The following is a 12,744-nucleotide window of genomic DNA, read 5'->3' as shown; positions in this document are numbered from 1 at the left end:
CCATTGCCAGTCTAAAACTGCGCAATATGGTCTAGCAGTGTGACTCTGTATAAGGCAACTTCCTAGGTTTCTGTGTTCAACCAGCCAGAATTGGGTACTTCAGGACCTGGGAGAGCTCCCCTGGATGAACTGAAGTTGTTCTGACACATTCCAAAGACTAATCCTTATATTTGCAAGCTGGCCTGCTAACTGCCAGAATCATACCATATATATGTAAGACAAATGCCATTTTTACCAGATAGGACTCACATTACTTCTGCGCTGCTGTGGTGCAGATATTGCCAGTGAGGAGAGGGAAACAATCTCTAACCCTTTTGCCCTCACATAAGAAATTCTGGCTCCATCTTTTATTGTGCGTTAAGGCCCCAAAAGCTGAGTGCTTGTGTCTGTGAGTACAGTGTGAGAGTGTACAGTGATATATCAGTTCACAGGGATTATCTGTGTTTTTGTCTTCCTGTGTGTAACCATGGCATTATGCCCATGTACCGTACTCCGTGAGTAATGACGCTGTGCCTTATTGTCTCCCGCGCAGAGGCTGTGCGACATTCTGCTGCCGAGATAAGGAACTTCCAATTTGGCACGAGCTGCAAACGGCGATGAAGATGGAGGGCCACTGCGTGCGTCTCTGGCTTTTAATTCCCCCTGCCCTACTTCCTCCTCCTCAGTCCTGCTTTCCCCTCCCTGAAAGCCCATCCGTGCTGTGTGCGGTGCCCTCAAAGAACAAGTAGGAGGAGGCTGTGTGTGTGTGTGTCTGTGTTTGTGTATGAAAGAAGGGCAGCCCCTCTCCCTGAGAAGAGACCCTCTCAACAACTCCAGGCCACCCTGCCGCAGCTTATAGGTTCTCGGTGCCAGGAAGCCATTTTGATGGAGTCAAATGCCGTTTTGTAAGATGGCCGCATTGACGTGAGGTAGGTTGCACAGCTGCTGAATCGTTACCGTAATGCCGAAGCCCGCCCTCTCCTCCCTTTTGATCTCGCTAATTAATTAACCCACAACGGCAGCACAATAGGCCAAGCTGGCACATCCCCATTGCTGTCTGTGCCACCTCCTTCCTCAGGCAGAAAAATCCTTGCCCTCCCGCACGAATAATTGAACTAATGGACTTTTCCCGCTTACCCTTCCTCATATATATTTTTTTTGGTATGTGTTTATGCCTGTCTGCTGCCCATCCTGTTATCCAAATGAGGGTAGAGGCGCAGGGAGGGAGGAAAGAAATTGGTGCATAGGATGGAGTGGGGAAGAAATGAATGCTTTTATTTCTTTGCATGCCAAAAATAAATAAATACTTAGTGATTTTTAAATGGAGGGGGGTGTCAGTGGGAGTAACACCCCCCCCCCGGTATAAAACCCATCAGGGAAATGACAGGATGAGCTAGCTTTGCTTTTGGTATTGTAATAGCAAACTGTAATGTCTGTTATTCCAATATGTATATGCATAAACATACATGCTCAGTCTCTGTATATTCAAATATGTTACCATATTCAAATATATCTGTAAGTAATTTGACATAGTACAAAGGACAGAAATCCACCTGTTCCTTTGCTTTGACTTTTTATGACTGCCTGGCCTATTAATGCTTTATTTTATTTTACTTATCTATTTATCTATCACCTCCATCCCACCTTTCTTCATATTAAAGACTCAGTGCAACAGGATAGAATACCCCCCACCCCCACCATTCAATATTATCAAGTCAAACAATGCAGAATCAAGCCAATCCTATAGATTGTTACTGCAGTAGACTGCTTCCAGTTGTGTGTGTATGTGGTTTTGTGTGTGTATGAATGAATGTGATCAGGGGTTGTATTCAAATTAGGAGAGTGTTCTGTCAGATTTCTCCTTGGTGCGACAGAACGTTCTCTCTTTCTCTCCCCCCCCACAGTGCTCCTTAAATATCTTCTGGGTTTCCCCCCAATGCTCCAGTGGAGGATGGCATGGGTTACACATGGGGGAAGAGGGGGAAGATCCCCTTGTGCTAGTACAAGAATTTAGTAGGATGCCACCCACATTACCTATATGTGTATGCATAAGTGTTAAAAGGCATAATATATATTTGTCCCTTCTAAAGAGGATCAATTTGGACATTTTCCTGATGCCAAGGGGTAATCTGTTTATTCTTAATTCTGCTTTCCATGTAGCAACTCTGCAAAAAAAAAAAAAAATACAACACAGGAACTGCACTCCCATTTCAGAAGTAGTTCCCCAATAGCACTAACTGGAATACATGCCAGTAGTCTAAGGAGGGGCACTGCCACGTTCACAACCTGAAGTTTATGTATCCAGAGGGATACGTAAGCAGAGGTACGACTGTGTGTGTGTGTGTGTGTGTGTGTGTGTGTGTGTGTGTGTGTGTAGAGAGAGAGAGAGAAATGTGAGTGTGCACGTATTAGGCATGGCTAGTTTCTCCATTCTCTTAAAAGAGAATTTCTCATTTGACCATAGCATTTGGCAGGTGCAATCTGAAACAATGCTCTGGCAATTTTGTAATTTCTGCTGCAAAGCCAAAATAAAATGTAAACAGTGCATGAGTTTAAAATAGGTTCTTTTAAAGGCCGCCTTGTGCAAATATACATTTTGGAGGCAGACTTGCAGTTTAGGGAGGGCAGGGGTGGGGCTGAAGGAGCATTTGCCCCCCCCCCCTGAGTTTCAGAGCATATGCAAATAATCTTTTGGAGAGCTTGCTTTTCTGATTAGCTCTCTGGCCTGTTGCAGATGTAAACTTGCCAGCTTCATAAACCTTGGTTTATGAAGCCAGGAATGAGCATTTAGAACAATTCACTGAATGAATATTGTTTTAAACAATTAAATAGGCCCATGTCCTAAATGTTTACACCACAGTCATGTATCCTTTTGGATTTTAACTTCAGCTTGTGGGCACCAGGGAGGACTCTGTGGGCGCATCTGCACTCTCGAGCACCCCTGTTTTATGGCATTGGGCCTGTGGGAGCATCTCTGCGCTAGCTTTTTGGCTGGGAGAGGTGGCATCTGCCCACCCCCCACAGTACCTTCTGGGACCAAAGGCGAGAGCGCTCTCTCCCTCCCACTGCCTCAAACCTGCTGTAAGGGCTTTTCTGATCTCATGCTGTCAGCTGATGGTGACAGCACACATGAACAATTTTGGGTCACAGTACTATAGAAATAGGGACACGGGTGGCACTGTGGGTTAAACCACAGAGCCCAGGACTTGCCAATCAGAAGGTCGGCGGTTCGAATTCCCGCAATGGGGTGAGCTCCTGTTGCTCGGTCCCTGCTCCTGCCAACCTAGCAGTTTGAAAGCACGTCAAAGTGCAAGTAGATAAATAGATACCGCTCCGGCGGGAAGGTAAACGTCATTTCCGTGCGCTGCTCTGGTTTGCCAGAAGCGGCTTAGTCATGCTGGCCACTTGACCTGGAAGCTGTATGCCAGCTCCCTCGGCCAATAAAGCGAGATGATCGCTGCAACCCCAGAGTCGGTCACGACTGGACCTAATGGTCAGGGGTCCCTTTACCTTTACCTTACTATAGAAATACGCCTAACATTGAGTCAGATCATTGGTCCATTGTGTATTTCCTACACTGTCCAGCAATTATTCTCTAGGGTTTAAATGGGGTATCTGCAGCCTTATCTAGAGATGTTGAGGACTGAGCCTGGCAACTTCAGCATGCAAAGCAGATTCTCTGCTGCTGAGCTATGGCCCTTTCCTAATTTGCAGTCCCCACCAATTTGCAGGGTTCTAAATGAAGATTTTTTTGTATTGCATGGGGAAGTTTGCCCAGATGTCTGTGGGGACCCCCACTGGCACACCTTCTCTTCCAGTCTGAGTGCCCCACATGTCCACAACACAAGCACACACTTCATATTAATGGGGAAATGATGATATCCTTAACCTTAGAGCTAGTGGGATGGGAGAACCTGTGGCTTTCTAACAGTTGTTGAGCTCCAACTCGTATCGGCCCTGCCAAATATGGCCAGCGATAAGGAAGGATGGGAATTGTGCTTCAGCAATAACTAGGGGGGCACAGGTTCCCCATTCCTGTTTTAGATGTGGGTGAAACTCAGCATGTTAAAGGATCACCTAGGTAAAGGTAAAGCGACCCCTGACCATTAGGTCCAGTCGTGGCCAACTCTGGGGTTGCGGCACTCATCTAGCTTTATTGGCCAAGGGAGCCGGCATACAGCTTCCAGGTCATGTGGCCAGCATGACTAAGCCGCTTCTGGCAAACCAGAGCAGCGCATGGAAACGCCGTTTACCTTCCCACCGGAGCGGTACCTATTTATCTACTTGCACTTTGAAGTGCTTTTAAACTGCTAGGTTGGCAGGAGCAGGGACCGAGCAACAGGAGCTCACCCCGTCACAGGGATTTGAACCGCTGACCTTCTGATCGGCAAGTCCTAGGCTATGTGGTTTAACCCACAGTGCCACCTGCGTCCCTAAAGGATCACCTACACAGGGCCAAATCGACTTTCTGTGCAAGAAATAGGATGCAGACCATGACAGATTTTTTTAGAAAGTTTTTTTTTAAAAAAAGAAAAAAATCATTTCCCCATCATTGCATCATATGGTTACATCCTGATCCGGCAAAAAAAAAAAAAACAGGCTTCCATGTGCAGATCAATATTTTAGATTCTCTTTCTCCCACACTTGCAGTTGGTGTAGACAGTGCCGTTTGATGTAGTGTTTGAAGACATTTCTGTATTCAGACCCACCTCTCCCCTTGTCAAGCTATTGAGAAAGCTCTTAATTTCGTTGTGAGATTCTGGTTCCTGAGTGACTTGATAAGGCCTGCATATCTGGGAGACATTGTGGCTGTTTAGCTCTATATTAATAGCAATGGTTCCTTGATACCTTCTGGATTTTGGACACTGTAGAGGAATTTCACATTTGCACCACAGGAAGTTACTGGTGCGCTCACATCTATTTCCTGTCAAGCTGCTTGCCTCTTGCCATCTTCATTTAAGAGCCTGCTCTTCTTGGATGTGTATAGTTGACCATTTAATGATAAAGAACGTAAGTTAGACCTTGCTGGGTCAGTCCAATGGCCCATCTAGTCTTTTATACTTTTCTCTCAGTGGCCAGTCAGAAACCTGCAGGAAACCCTCAAGCAGGGTCTAAACCCCACAGCCTTCTCCTCCCCTATGGTTTCCAAATGTGGAGGTACAGCATAACTATTTGTCATTGATAGCCTTCTCCTCATGAACTGGTCTCATCCTCTTTTGAAGCTCCTGTAGGAACAAGTTCCATAGTTTAACTATGCACTGCACGAAGAGGTGCTTTCTTTTACCATTCCAGAATCTTCCAACATTCAGTTTCATTTGATGTGCACATGTTCTAGTCTCATGAGAGAAGGAGAAATCTTTTCTCTATCCACTTCTACCATGCCATGTATAATCTTATAAATACCTGTCATGTCCTATCTTACTTGCCTTTTCTCTATACAGTGGTACCTCAGGTTAAGTACTTAATTCATTCCGGAGGTCCGTTCTTAACCTGAAACTGTTCTTAACCTGAAGCACCACTTTAGCTAATGGGGCCTCCCGCTGCTGCCGCGCCGCCGGAGCATGATTTCTGTTCTTATCCTGAAGCAAAGTTCTTAACCTGAAGCACTATTTCTGGGTTAGAGGAGTCTGTAACCTGAAGCGCATGTAACCTGAAGGGTATGTAACCCGAGGTATCACTGTACTAAAATGCTCCAAATGTTGTAACTTTTCCTCAGAGGTGAGTCACTTGATTTCGGTTACCCTTTTCTGAACATTTCCCAACTCCTGTATCCCTTTTGAGGTGAGGGTTGTGGGAAAAAGGGCTGCCTCTATGATTTTGAGCCTCTACTTAGGACCTGACCTTTACACTGAAACGGAGAATCTGGTGAAATCCCTTTTGGACTCTGACCGATTCCCGAACTGAAGCCATGACATAGCATCTTGGTTTTGAGACACCCATTGAGACACACAGTGCAGGCCTATCAAAGTTGATTTACATGGCTAACTTAGGTTCACTTCACTAGGCCTACTCTTGAGTAGAACTTGGTTGGATGCAACCCATGATGTCTAATGGAGAGAAGCTGGGATACCCCCCTCCCCCACATGCACTTCTGGCATATGACAAACAAATAAACAAAACTAACAATAAACATGCATGCCTTTGCTAAAGCTGGTACAGGTGCACCTTGGTTCTCAATCGCAATCTGTTCCGGAAGTCCGTTCGCCTTCTGAAACGTTCAAAAACCAAGACGCAGCTTCTGATTGGCTGTAGGAGCTTCCTGCACTCACGTGGAAGTCATGTCGGACGTTCAGCTTCTGAAAAACGTTCGAAAACCGGAACACTTACTTTCGGGTTTGCGTTATTCGGGAGCCAATTTGTTCATCAGCTAAGCCGTTCAAGAACCAAGGTTCCACTGTATCCCCAAACCTTAACTAGGGTTTAAATGCATTCAAACAAAATGCATAGTCTTAACTAGAGTTGGCAGTATTGGGGAGCTGGTAATGGGTAATGGGTAATGGAAGCTTTCAGGATTTAATTTTACTCTTACATGACACTTTACAAAGTCATCTGTTTTTGTGATGATGGGCTCCATAAATCTCAACTGTCTGTCTCCCTTCCCTTCTTCGTCTGTCTGTCTTACCATGTTCCATCCATCTCTGCCCTTCCATCTGTTTCTTGAGTTGTGCCTTGGACTGAAAAAGCATGTTAACAGTGTTCATGGGGGGTAGCGGGTGGGTGGGAATTTGTCTGGCTGGTATCATAAATGTGCCAATGGGGGAGGCACTGGGTCAGAAGCCAGAAGTGACCAGATGGTGTTTCAGCTTTCCCAAATCCTTGTCTTGGGGCTCCTCCCCTCTTGAAAATGGTCAAACTCCTTGCTGCTATGAGTCTTCCTGATCCTACCTAATCTCTCTTGGATTGGATAGAAATATGCTCTTCCAAGCAGAAACCGACGCAGCCTCCCTTGTGTCCATGATCTGAATATGAAGGCTCAGATCTCTAAGCCATGGAAGGGATTGCGGATGCAAATTCAGTACTTGCATCCTAGCACTGTAAAATTGGAAATGCAATTTTACTGGAGAGCCAGTATACATGTAATGAAGAGAGACGGGGGAAATGCAGGTTCATAGCTGTGTGGGGATTCGATTCCAACTGGGAAGCCTAATTTATTTATTTATGCATATTTAAATAATTTATATTATTGCCCTTTGCACAGGCCACAGGCTGGTTTGCAATAATAACCTACCTCACAGGGCTAATGTAAGAACAAAATGGGGGATGCCGACACCCCTGTATACTGCTCTGAGCTTCTGGGGTGCTGGGGGATGCAGAGATACAGACAGGGAAAGTGCGACTGATGATGGCTACTAACCTTGATATGGGACGCGGGTGGTGCTGTGGGTTAAACCACAGAGCCTAGGACTTGCCGATCAGAAGGTCGGTGGTTCGAATCCCCACGATGGGGTGAGCGCCCGTTGCTCGGTCACTGTTTCTGCCAACCTAGCAGTTCGAAAGCACATCAAAGTGCAAGTAGATAAATAGGTACCACTCCGGCGGGAAGGTAAACGGCGTTTCCATGCGCTGCTCTGGTTCGCCTGAAGTGGCTTAGTCATGCTGACCACATGACCCGGAAGCTGTACGCCAGCTCCCTCGGCCAATAAAGCGAGATGAACACCGCAACCCCATAGTCGGCCACGACTGGACCTAACGGTCAGGGGTCCCTTTACCTTTACTAACCTTGATAGCTTGATCTGCCTCTACAATTGGTAGCAGCAATGCTTCTGAATGCCGTTTTCTGGAAACCACAGGACAGGAGAGTGTTTCTTGTGCTCTAATTCTTCTTACTGTTTTCCTACACACATTTGGTCATTCACAATGAGAACAGCATGTTGACCCTAGATGGGCCATTGGTCAGACCCGGAAGGGCTCTTCTTATGACCTTATGAAAACTGCACAGGTGTAAGATTCATTGTAACCCCGTCCTGGGATTGAAATAGAAGGCAGGAGAATGTTTCGTGAATTTTGCGAAAGCGAAAGTAGCATTTCAAGAAAGAGAACACTGTTAGTCTACTGCAGCAGAAAGTGAAAGAATGGAAGCATAAGGCCTGTATCTGATTAAGTCCTATTCAGAGTAGATGCATTGAAATTAATGAACCTACGTGAGTAATGTCTAAGTTCAGTAGGTCTACTCTACGTAGGACTAGTGTATGGTACCACCCTAATATGTTTATTATGCCATAAGCTTTCATGGACTAGAGGCCACGTCAGATGCATTAAATGTTATTCTGAGTTGACAGATACACACACGCACACAGTGGAAAAAAGGAAGTAAACCTAGAGGGAAATGAAATGAAAATGCCATACTTTTTGCACGTGTATATTGAGTTTTTCCTTGTAAAACCTGTCCAAAGGACCTGAATATCTAGGTGAGTTTGTGGCAAAATTCAAATCCACCAATGCAAATCAAGAACTTGATTTCCTGATGGTTTCGCATTGTGTGATTTGCACTAGCCAGTACATATCTGCCTTTTCCACGTATGTTGGTTTCAGTTCTACAGGGTAGTGGAAGTGCTGTCCTGTCCTGCTTTTAAGGCTGTGATCCTAGCTAACGCTGACTTGGGAGTAACTCCCACTAAACTCAACGCGACTTAACTTCTGAGTAGATGTGTACAGACTGCATAGTAAGAGTACGATCTGGGCGTGAACTCTCTGAAAGGCCTTGGGCAAGCCACAAACTGCAAAACATTTCATGCCTATAACCTTAGTCACCTCTGCAACAATCCTGTGAGGTACACCAGTATTATCCCCACATACACTTGTGTGCTGAGTGATTAGGGACTTTCTAAGGCCACCAAATGAGTCTTATGGCTGAGTTGACCTTTTGAATTGGTGTGGCTTGTACTGTTACTTGCTATATGCTATTTTAGACTCCTTGGATTAAAAGAATCAGGAATTCCTTCTTCCCAACAGCTCACAGGGGCTGGGTGTGTGTGCTGAGTGTGTTTAAAAAACCATTTTTGAAAAACCAGCATTTTGTACTGTAGTACATGAAGTAAAGAACCATCCATTGATGGTTGTGTCTAAATACACATGTCTAAGTATATCACCACTAGTGGACATTGTGCTTTACACAGCGATATATTGAAATCAGGCAAGCACCTTCATGGTATTCTTTTCAGCGTTTTCAGCAAAAAAACATTTTTGTTTATAGACGAGCCTACCCAAATATTTAGAATGTTGACATGTGCTTACTGTGTTTTCAGTGTATTGTTGATTTTAATTTTTTGAACGTTTTAAATTGCTGTAAATTATTTTATTGATAATTTTATTGTTTTGTAAACCACTTTGATGGGTTCTTTTTTTAAAGCAAGTGTATACCGTATTTTTCCGTGTATAAGACGCCCCCACGTATAACACGACCCCTTTTTTTTGAGCCCCAAATTAAGAAAAAAAAATATTTATATATTTAATTGCAACATTCCATGTATAAGATGGCCCCCCAATTTTAAACTTTATCTTATACACTGAAAAATACAGTAAATTGTATTAAATAAATAGGCAACTTCCATGGAGCTTGCACTCTAAAACAGCCTTCATCAACCAGATCTGTTGGACTACAATTCCTATAAGCTGTCCAACACATCTGGAAGGTACCAGGGTGGACTGGGAAGTCTTAGGGCAACAAAGGATGGGTGGCAGTAAGTGTCCTTTTTTATATATAGATACAATTTCAGCTTCATTTCAGTTTGGATGAAGACTGTTAAACACAGGGCTACGATGTGAGAATGGGGCAACTCTTTAAAATAAGGATGTCTGGCTACCCTAGGCCAGGACTTACCGTGGCTTTGTCTGCCTGGCTAAGAAGGTGAAAGTGAACCAAATTGGACAATGTTCTGCTCTCGCTCAGAGGTGGGGGCACAACTTTGGCTCCCTGCCAACTACAGCTTTTGCAGCCTTTTGTTATCTGATGTTTCCAGCGCATGCCTGGCAATCCATTATTTAGGATTTAGGTTACGGGTTTTTTGGTGTGTGCACGTTTCTTTGTTCCGTTTTTAAAGGAGGAAGGTTTTTGCTGTGGAATTATGTGGATTTTCTAAGGGTGCTCCATGCACGCCCAGGGACACACGCTGTGGCTCTCCATGCATGTGACGAGGGTAAAATGAGAGGTCCGAGCATGAAAGATTAGGCACGCATCTAAGGACCTGCGTGGGAAAGGTGCCAAGAAGCAAATGATCAAAGAGGAACATGTGCATCCTGCACCAGAATTTGCTGGACGGCCAGATCTGTTGCAATTTATTTCCTTTCTTTCTTTCACTCCCTCCCTCTGCGTTTGTGTAGGTCCTTGATTGCATGGCCAGTTAAAGGAAGGCTTGCAGTCTGACCTGGTGTAATAAGGAAGCTGGCATAGACAAAGGAAAAACCAGGGGAGGGGGTTACTACAGCTCAGGGCTGTAGTAGTTGAGTGAACCCATAACGATGGAGCAAGTTGGTATTTGTCTAAATTAGAGGTAGGGGACTTGTCTTCTGCAAATGTTGTTGGGCTTCAATTTCCATCATCATCCCTGACCATTAACTACATTTAGTGTTGTTGTTGTTGTTGTTGTTGTTAAAAGACAGGTAAAAAAAAGAGTACAGTATCACATTACAAATATTTAAAATGCCCTAAATTAAACTTTACACTTATGGTTGAGAGGAAACCTTTTGTTGAATTTTGAATGGTCAGGCTTGATAATTTAACTGTTTTGCTATAATGTAAATTCTTTGATCAATTAATTGGAATTAATTTAGAGTTAGAAAAGAATGGAAAAATACACAGACGGATTCATATTTGCTTTTTGTAATTTTCCATGTATGACTTGGTACATGAGGTGATAGAGTACTATATATTTTATAATTATAATCATATGTATATATATAATTTGTGTGTGTTATTTTTTAAAAGATAATAGGGGATTTTGGTAGTGTGCAATTTTAATCAAGTGGTGAATTCATTCAAAACCGGTGATGATAAACTGATCCTTAAAAAAATAATAATAAAAAAATAGGGAGCAGCCTTATGGGCCAAATGGGGAGGCCTGACAGGCCTAATTAAGCCCAGTAGATGGAGGTTTCCAACCACTGGCTACTTTGTCCTCATCATGAGAAGGGCCACAGTTCAGGGGCCATAGCTCAATTGCAGATTTAATATCCTGGGCTCAATCCCTGGTGTTCCCAGGTAGGAATGAGAACCCCAGCCTGGACCTCTAGATTGTCAAACTATAATCCTGACCTAGATGGACCAATGGTCAGACTCGATTTAAGGCAATTTTCTATGTTCCAAGGAACTGAAGAATTGCCCTGGTGAACCAGATGAAGCCCTATCTAGTGTAGCATTCAGTTATTAACAGGGGTTAGATAAAGGGTAAAGGGACCCCTGATCATTAGGTCCAGTCGTGGCCGACTCTGGGGTTGTGGCGCTCATCTTGCTTTACTGGCCAAGAAAGCTGGTGTACAGCTTCCGGGTCATGTGGCCAGCATGACTAAGCCGCTTCTGGCGAACCAGAGCAGCGCACGAAAACGCCGTTTACCTTCCCACCAGAGTGGTACCTATTTATCTACTTTCACTTTTACGTTCTTTCGAACTGCTAGGTTGGCAGGAGCAGGGACCGAGCAGCGGGAGCTCACCCCGTCGCGGGGATTCGAACAGCCGACCTTCTGATCGGCAAGTCCTAGGCTCTGTGGTTTAACCCACAGCGCCACCCACATCCCTTAACAGGGGTTAACCAGGTGCTTCTAAGTGTTTTGCTACAAGAGCATGAAGGTGATAGTCTTTCCTGGTAGCTGGTACTCTGAGGTATATTGCCTCTTAATATGGAGGCTTAACTATCATGGCCAGTACAATTGCTAGACCTCTGCCCTCCATAAACTTGCTTAATCCCCCCTTAAAAAAAGCCACCCTGAAATAGTGGCAGTGAGTCCCATAGGTTTCTTGTATCTATTGATTTGTATATCCTGCCATTCTAGTTTCAATGCACCACTCAGAGCAGCATTGTGTATCGTGCCATGACTCCAGAGTCCAGCAGCAGTCAAGACTCGGAGCCAGAGGTTGCAGATTTTCTAGCTCAGGAACCAGGCCAGATGTAGGGCCTGCGACTGATGCTGAGGAACATGAGCTGCCAGAACAAGCTCTTGTATCTGTAGGGCCAGAGCCTGGACCCTCACAGACACTTTCCTCTGAACCTGAGGAAGCAAGTGCCTCATCTCCCAGGACCTCACCAGTCCAGTGGTGCAGGTGGGAGACTTGGAAACAGAGGAGGAACACTTATCTTCAAGCCAGAATCTAGAGTCACAAGGGAGCGGAGTCTGAGAGAGATGATCCAAGGGAGAGGAGCTTTAAAAGGCTCAATCTGCTCTGGCCTTTGTGAAGAAACGTTGTTCAGTTGGAGCTATCCATAGTCCTGCAAATTTTGACCAGCCCTGTCTTCTTTTTTGTGGGACCTGGCAGCGAATCAGATCAGAGCATATTTATGCATTAAATCAAGGGTCAGCAAACTTTTTCAGCAGGGGGCTGGTCCACTGTCCCTCAGACCTTGTGGGGGGGGGGGGGCGGACTATATTTTGAAAAAAACATAATGAACGAATTCCTATGCCCCACGAATAACCCAGAGATGCATTTTAAATAAAAGCACACATTCTACTCATGTAAAAACACCAGGCAGGCCCCACAAATAACCCAGAAACGCATTTTAAATAAAAGGACACATGTAAAAATACGCTGATTCCCGAACCATCCGCAGGTTGGAT

At 44.7% G+C, this 12,744-nt stretch overlaps 1 long non-coding RNA gene across 2 annotated transcripts in view; it reads left to right on the top strand.

The window, feature by feature from the left end:
* The window catches only part of LOC310663878, a 95,839-nt gene that overhangs the window by 47,717 nt on the left and 35,378 nt on the right, over nt 1-12,744 (top strand). For both annotated transcript variants that reach the window (XR_014504607.1, XR_014504608.1), the window contains exon 4: nt 533-908. This is a non-coding gene — a long non-coding RNA (uncharacterized lncRNA). The remainder of the gene's footprint in view (nt 1-532; nt 909-12,744) is intronic.

This window comes from Podarcis tiliguerta, assembly GCF_965153285.1.
Source record: "Podarcis tiliguerta genome assembly, chromosome: 14".
Classification (NCBI taxonomy): Eukaryota; Metazoa; Chordata; class Lepidosauria; order Squamata; family Lacertidae; genus Podarcis; species Podarcis tiliguerta.
This window is presented reverse-complemented; position numbering and strand designations above follow the sequence as displayed.